At 36.2% G+C, this 8,959-nt stretch overlaps 1 long non-coding RNA gene across 1 annotated transcript; it reads left to right on the top strand.

Moving 5' to 3' along the window:
• Positions 1–1,816: 1,816 nt before the first annotated feature.
• On the top strand, positions 1,817–4,843 carry LOC107780334 (uncharacterized). The gene is made up of 3 exons (XR_001646791.2): positions 1,817–1,974; positions 3,838–3,972; positions 4,612–4,843. It is a non-coding gene; the product is annotated as an uncharacterized LOC107780334 (long non-coding RNA).
• Positions 4,844–8,959: the final 4,116 nt, after the last annotated feature.

Genomic DNA, 8,959 nt, shown 5'->3' with positions numbered 1-8,959 from the left:
AGAAACTGTACAATTAGTGCAAAAGTGTAGCATGAGTACATAAATTAATGCGTACCCAGTAAGTATCTAGCCTAACCCCGAAGAAGTAGTGACGAGGGGTCAATATCAACACTTACTAGTGGTCCAATAAATCATGAACAACAAAAAGTAGACAGGTATGAAGCATGATAAGTAAATAGTGAAAACAGATAGAGGTACATAATACGATCCTCAACTGAACAGTAAACACAAGGTCCTCTAATACCGAAAACTTCCTCATATGGAATACGTAATGGTCAACACCAAATCAACGATTACATCTCATGTAAGAAAAACTCATAAGTACGTTGATTCCTTATGAAATATTACGCACGATTCTGCCGAGGCGAGCGACCCAATCCCATAAGAGTAAGGGGCATGAATTTCTACCTTGGCTTATGGCTCGATCCCAACTGAGGCATTCAACCCAATTCCATAATCATGTACACTACCGAGGGTCGACCAACATTAACCATAGACGCATCTCATAATACTGCCAAGGCGAACTGCCCGATCGTAAAATGATATTGCTGAGGCATTCATGTCACGCCCCGACCTTGGGGAGTGCGACCGATGCTCAACAGAGTTACCTCAGTCGAGCAATCCTGCACAGTATCGTCTACCCAACAAACCCACAAATAAAGAGAAGAATACAGTTCAGTAATAAGTCAATAAGAAGTCATGTGAACAACACCGGTTTATTTCTATTAGTTACGTCTGTCACGACCCAAACCGATGGGCCATGATGAGTGCTCGAGTCCTACTTGTCGAATACCCCTAAGCATACGTCTAAGATATAAACATGAATTAAGGGTAGGTCATGAATAACATCTGCCATTAAACTGTTGAAACACATGAATGACATACATGAGGAAAACATGTCCAAAAGACTTATATACACATACGGAATATGGTAGGGCGGACCGACAAGGCTGCGATAGAAAACTATATATCCAAAACTGGAAGCCGACAAGGCTACATACTATCCAACTATACATGACTGTCTACATACCTCTAATTTGAGTGTACAACTATATAAAGGATGGGACTGGACCCTGTCGTACCCATATCTACATACAAAAGTAGCGTACCAAAACTAATAACCGCTCCGGATCAAGTGGAGCACACCAACTCTCGCTGATCAACGATCCTAAAAAAAGGGACCGTCAGCTTGTCTACCTGCACCTGCGGGCATGAATCACAACGTCCCCAGGCAAAAGGGATGTCAGTACGAATAATGTACCGAGTATGTAAGGCATAAAAATCAGTCCAAAAAAGACAAATAAAACAGGGAGTAAAGGAATCCACCTGTAAGTCTAAATAACTTAGTGAATCCTGAAATATTTATAAAGTCATGCCTATGCGCAAAAATGTCATATAATGCATAGGTATATGTGTTCATAACATCATCTCGGCCTCTGTGGGCGAAATCATCACGTATACCAGTTGATCAGGTAGTGGTGCGTATATAACGCCGTAACCTTTTTCCATATCACATATACATATAATATACGCATATATAACACACTATAAGAAAAAGGCTTTTTAGCGACCAACAACTAGCGACGAGTTAAAAATCCGGTCCCTAAAAATATACTTATAAAGACAAGTTATATACCTAGTCTTTGAATCTCAAATTAATTACGAAGAGAATAAACCCGGCCCCTATAACATAAATATGTGGTCCCTAATTCTCTTAAATTTAGCGGGAAAAGGCGCGGGTACCAAATTTATCTTGCTAAAGAAACAAACAAATAAATAATATTCTTAAAAAAAATAGAAACAAATAAATAAAAACACTAAACGCTAAGACCTAAAAATCCCTTTTCTACAGATCTTAAACCCTAGAAACTTTGAAACACTCTAAAATTCTACCGCAACTCTTCAAGTTTGAGTTTTCCCTTATCGTTTGGAAGCTTGGTCCTTGGTTAAAACTAAAGATGCTAGACTTTTTCGGTAAGTTCCTCAATTTCTATCACCATTTTTTTCATATTTCAATCTTTTCCGATTGTTGTAGTCTATGCTTAGTTGTTGTGAAAATTATGAAGCTTTTTCTCTTTGATAACTCACTCAACCTACATTTTAACTAAGTTTCCAGTTTATTCCGTTTATTTTACAGATAGGTTGGTCATAAAAGTTTCAATTTTATTCAGTTGTTCTTCGGTTCGATTATTTATTTTGGTTTTGGGATTGTTTTGTATTTTTGTTTCTTTTCCTAAATCGAGGCTTTAATTCATTTGCCTGATCTCTCTATCTAGAATTTGAGAAGAGTTGCACTTCACAGATTATAAACATCATGATTATGGGACATTACTTTCTATTGTATGAGCAAAACGTTAGAATTTGTTAATTGTATCATTACTCAAAAAAATTAGAGCTTGTGTAGTGCATCTATACATCAATAAGTTGGTTCACTAAAGGCCCTTAGCTTTGTCGACTTATTCAGGGTTAAATTTGTTTGTAATAAAAAATAATGAACTTGTAAGTTTAGGATTGCAGCAATATGTAGACAAACTTTGAGGCTGGAAGCAAATACCTTTCTTTTTTCTGGAAAAAATCTTTGAGGCTTGGAGAAGTAAAATTCTGGACTAGCTTGTCACTTGGTTGAGGCGTGCCCTACATTGCCTCCATTATGTGAACCTTCATTCTGTAACCATGTTGGAGGGTATCTTTGTATTTTGTTGAGATTTATTCTTGATAGATTGAGGTTGGTTAACATTGTTAATTTTGCTATGAAATACTATTATCTTTAAGGTTTTGAGAGGACATGCTATGGATCGTAAAACATGATGTTATCTAATTAGTAAAGTGAATGTGAAATATTCTGTATGTTTTGATGTTCAGTTCCTTGGTGATTCATCATCCTAATTTTAATATTTTTGATGATATCTCTAAGTTGAAAAGCATGGATCTCTATGTTCTATAAGGTGAATTCATTTACCCTTCTTCGTAAACTAGTATATATGTTTATGTATATATCAATAGAAATATCATTGAATAATTACCTTTTCAATTGTTTGTGTTTAACTTAATTCGGATTTATTTAATAATAGGTTATGCTATGCTATGCTATCTGGACCTTTTTGTGAAAAGAAATATTTATTTCTTGTTATTAGAGAAGTAAAAGAAACAAAAGAAATGGGACGAACAAGATAAAACAAATGTTTGTTAACAAGATAAAACAAATGTTTGTTTTCTATTAGTTGAGGATGAAGTATGAAAGTTAAACTTGTTTATGATATTGATTAAGATGGTCTAAAACTAAGAGAGGCTATCAAATATTACCTTCAGAATAGTCATCGGCTCATAGTCTTCTTTGTGACTATTGGAAGCTAGGAATCAATTTGTCCATTTCTCTACTTGACTAGTAATTGCAATTGTATTAATAAAGCTTTGAGCTTCTTGAGTATCTCCGCCATCTTCCTTCAGCAAGCTGGGCATGGTATTTATATCTTCAACTTATTCTCAATGTTTAATAACAGGTTAAACACAAAGTGAAAGGAGTTATAAGTATCTAGTATTAATGAACCTGACATTTAGCGATTTTTGCATAAAATCTGCATTGTTCTCTTACAGAAATGTGCAGACTTAAGTTAGTAGTGAAGCCCAATTACATATACAAAAAAGAAACAATAACTTCTAATGAAGATTTTATCAAGTAATTATTGCAACGACTCAAGTATGACTATGTAAGTAGACTTGCTTGTTTGTGTAGGCCTCCTTAGAAATTATATTCTCTTTATAGCGTGAACAAGTTCTTTTTTTTTTTTCCTAAAATTTATTTTTACAATTCTCAGAACAATCTTTATATTGTAACAGTTATTGGATAGAGGGAGAATAGAAGAAAGAAGAGGTAGTAATCAGATTCTACTATATTCGCTCGTTAAGGAATACCAATACCTTCCACTATTACATGGTTGGATCGTACTACATTTGTTAGATTTGCTGGTCACGGTATGATACCTTCACTTGAAAGTATCTTTAAATCTATTACTGATCATAAATAGAGTGCTTTGTGTGAATAAACAGAGTTTGACTTTGGATATATTGTTCTCAGAAATTCTCTCAGCTGCTGCTTCATTTCTTATGATTCTTGTACATGCAACAGTTAAATGAATCAATGTGCTAAGTAATTTTAATTATAACAGTTGTACAAACTTAGGATCATTATCAGATGTATTATTAATTATACTAGTGTTATTCATTTCAGTTGTACGTTACAGATGTATAGTCTCAAACTGTGTAATATTGGCTAGTATTACATTCACCTAAGTATCTTCTGCAAATAGAATACAAGAGATGGTAAACTAGCTAAATTGTGGGCTTAAAAGTTGAGTATGGTGTTTTCTCAAAACAAAATCTGTTAAGAATCTATTTAGTTTTGATTACGGAAATGATTTGTACTAATGCGTGCATACACACATATGTATGGTTCTTGTATATGCTTGCACTTAATGAGTTTGAACTTTTTTTCAATTGGGATGTTAAATCTCTGTTAGATTTAAATTATTTTGACAGAAAATCTTTTTAACCTATTTCGCCAACTTATCATGATAGTTTCTCTAATGAGAATCTATTTTATACTTTCTACAGGTGTGAAGACTTGAGTTTACAATCAAGATGCAAGTTTTGAAAGCTTCATACAATTCCGCAAATTGGTGATAATTTTGTTAAGATAGTTAGGCAAATATTTGTTTTTTGCTCAAGGATTGTATGAACAGTACTGTGAAGTATGTATCATGGCTATACCTTGTTACTTGTGAGATGTTAATATATCTTGTAATTAATTATAAATTTAAATTATATATATGAAACCAAGGTATAACTATGAGTTCTGTTTTTTCTTTCTGCATTTAATTATCTATGTTGGAATAATATTTTTAAAAATGACAAGAAAAGATCAGGTATTTATTTAGGGACCAACATACACATGTCCTAAAAACATTATAAGGACCAGATCTTTCGTCTTTAATTCCTTTTTATCACCAAATGATGTATGTTTAGGGACAAGAAGCGTGGTCTCTAAAGCTCTTTTAAAGACCAGAAAATATCTGGTCGCTAAAATATTTTAAGGACCAGTATTGGTATCTCGTCGTTATTGACCTTTAGCGGCGAAGCTTTTAGCGACGGGTGGCGACCAAATTGTAGTGGTCGTTATTTACTATCAGGGACCAGAATTAGACCTTTAGGGACCAATTTTCCCATCGTTAATGACCATTTTTCTTGTAGTGACGCCATCTGGTCATGGGTCAATGTACGTGTATAAATGAATGAAATGCATAAGAAGTAAGTTAATAAGATTTCTCGGTATGTCATAAGATTAATATGCCTTCGGATAAATTTTATTAACTACGTATTTTTCTGAGACTCATGAACAGAAGATATAATCATAAGACACATGGGAAATCAAGAATATAGGTATCACTAGTACTTTTAAGAATAGAGTCATTTGAGAAAGTTGTGTGTTTGCTCATTTTGTTGTATCATATGGATCATGCCAATATGAAAGAAGGGATAACCTTAACATACCTGAACCGATTCTTTTGACAATCCCTCTAACACATGCCAATCGCGACGAAACACGTAACATCGGATTGGAATAGGAAAAAACTTGTATGATATTCTTGAGAAAGATTGTAACGTGTTCTCTTAGAATCGCAATTCTCACGTTGCTAAGTAGTCTTGTATGAACTTTGTAGCAAATCACGTTGCTATCATTTTGTATGAGTTTCCTGAAGCAATTTTTTACATTGCTATGAAGATTAGATATATCTCTCTTTGTGAATTATGAGATATCTTTTATCTTAGTGGGTGTGGGCCCCACTTAGGTGATGACTTAGCCAAAAGTCCCTCTAAATGTGCCACCTTGTAATGTAAGTAAAGAGTCACAAATAGGGTATAACTTGCTGCCACGTTGGGGGGAGGGGGGGAGGTGGAGATTTCCCACCAATAATTATCCACCCATTTCCTTAATTAACTTGTTAACCCCCCACTAATTTAATAATTAATCAATTACCTACATAATTAATAATTATCTCAAATTACTTAAAATACTAATCACTTTTAACACACTTTATACACCTTACTATCATGGTCATGTGGTACCTTGTATAACACTAGTCCATAAATTCCGGGTATTATAATTTGGACCGTATTTTATCCCAAACTGACAACCTTCAACGAAACTCATTTTCTTTGATTCGTTTACCCTCTAACCTTCACGACACTTACTTATCGCCTGTTATAAATAGCTTAAATGCTTATAACCTCAAAAATAATCTCATTCCAGAGCTTACGTCGATTAACTTACGGCGAAAATTTAACGTACGAAATGGGGGATGTAACATCCTTCCCCACTTAGAAACATTCGTCCTCGAATGTTTAACTCCTCGGAATCTATATAAATTTTAGTAGAGTCGCCTTTATAACAGTACTACTACCAACCCTTCCTATAGAAAATTCAATAATTCAATGCCACATATTGCCACAATCATCAATAACGACAATGGCCTCACACGACCAATGACAATTACTAACACAAGAATCCATACTCGTACCTTAAGGCTGTGATGTCTCAGTTGGATCCTTTTATGGAAGAGGAAACAAGTGAGGATATATAGACTTCATGTTTTCTTCAGCTTCCAATGTCATTTCTTCTACATTATTGTTTCTCCAAAGTACTTTCACCGAAGCTAGTCCTCAATCTCCGAACCTGTCTATCTAGTATAGCAATGGGAGTTTCCTCATATGATAGCTGCTCTGTGACCTAAACATCGTCAACTGACACGAATCTGGAAGGATCTCCGATACATTTATGAAGCATAGACACATGACAGACTGGATGTACAGACTCTAAGTCATAAGGCAAGTATAGCTCATATGCTACCTGGCCTACCTTGCGTATTATCTTATATGGTCCAATGTACCGAGGGCTAAGTTTTCCTTTCTTACCGAACCTCATAGCGCCTTTCATCGGTGATACCTTTAGGAATACCTAATCGTCAACCTGAAACTCCAAGTCTCGTTGTCGATTATTTGCATAAGACTTATGACGACTTTGAGATGCTAATAGCCTTTCCTGTATAAGCTTAATCTTCTCGATTGCCTGTTGTACCAACTCTGGTCCTACTAACTTAGTTTCCCAAACATCGAACCATCCTATAGGCGACCTACGCTTCCTTCCGTAAAGAGCTTCGTATGGAGCCATCTGAATACTGGAATGATATTATATGCGAACTCAATAAGCGGCAGATGATCATTCCAGCTACCCTTGAACTCTATTACACAAGCTCATAACAGATCCTCCAGTGTCTGAATGGTACGCTCAGCCTGTCCGTCTGTCTGGGGATGAAATGTTGTACTAAGACTTACTTGAGTCCCCAATCCTTTTTGAAAGGACCTCCAGAAATTAGCTGTAAACTGAGCACCTCTATCCGAGATAATAGATATAGGGACACCATGAAGTCGTACTATCTCCTTAATATAAAGCCTTGCATAATCTTCTGTGGAATATGTAGTCCTAACAGGCAGAAAATGGGCTGATTTTGTAAGTCTATCAACAATCACCCATATAGAATCGAGCTTACGCTGGGTACAAGGTAAACCTACGATGAAATCCATATTAATTACTTCCCACTTCCAAGTCGGAATCTCTATAGCCTGCAATAATTCACCGGGTTTTTGATGCTCAATCTTAACCTGCTGACAGTTAGGGCACTAAGCAACAAACTCCGCTATATCCTTTTTCATTCCGTCCCACCAATATATTTCCTGATCTCATGATACATTTTTGTTGCTCATCGATTGATAGAATAACGAGAATAGTGAGTTTCTCCCATAACCTGCCGGCGCATCCATGCAATATTAGGGACACATAATCATCCTCGATATCTAAGGACTCCGTCTCCTATAATCTCAAATGATGTATTCTCCTTCTGATGGGTTGTATCCCTGTAATGAGCTAACACAGGATCCTCGTACTGGCGTTCCTTCACCTCAGTTACTAAAACGGATGTTGCAGTGTCCTGAATAGTAACTCCGGTATCACCCGAGTCCAGTAATCGAACTCCTAGACTAGCTAGCTGATAAATCTCATGGGCTATCCCCCTCTTCTCTGGCTGTAAATATGATAGGCTACCCATAGATCTATGGCTGAGGGCATCGACTACTACATTCGCCTTCCCTGGATGGTATAAAATATCAACGTCATAGTCTTTCAGTAGCTCCAACCATCTCCTTTGACGTAAATTCAATTCCTTTTGCTTGAAGATATACTAAAGGCTCTTCAGATAGCATAGATAGCATAACCATCGGTCCCCTATGGGAGTGTTAGAATCGGTGCTGAAGTTAATCTTTCCTTCAATGCCTGGAAACTCTGTTCGCAAGCGTCAGTCCATTGAAACATAGCTCCCTTCCCTGTCAACTTTGTCAATGGTGCTGAAAGAGAAGAAAATCCCTCTACAAATCTCCTGTAATACCCTGCCAAACCGAGAAATCTTCGAACCTTCGTCGGTGTCGTAGGTCTAGGCCAAGTCTTTACTGGCTCAATCTTTTGTGTATCAACCCGGATATATTCACCTGAAATAATATGCCCAAGGAAAACTACAGAATTCAACCAGAATTCACATTTAGAGAGTTTGGTGTACAACTTCTCTTTTTGTAAAACTTTGAGCACAATACGCAAATGATCTGCATGCTCTGTCTCTAAATGTGAATAAACCAATATATCATCAATAAATACAATCATGAACAGATATAGAAAAGGTCTGAACACACACCCATCAAGTCCATGAATACTGCTGGGGCATTAGTCAAACTGAATGACATAACACGAAACTCAATGTGCCCGTATTTGGTCCCGAATGCTGTCTTCGGAATATCTTTCTCCTTAACCCTTACCTGATGGTACCATGACCTAAGGCCTATCTTCCAGAAACACTTG

Source organism: Nicotiana tabacum, chromosome 14 (genome assembly GCF_000715075.1).
Source record: "Nicotiana tabacum cultivar K326 chromosome 14, ASM71507v2, whole genome shotgun sequence".
NCBI lineage: Eukaryota > Viridiplantae > Streptophyta > Magnoliopsida > Solanales > Solanaceae > Nicotiana > Nicotiana tabacum.
Note: the sequence above shows the minus strand (reverse complement) of the source record. Positions and strands in the feature narration are given on the sequence as shown.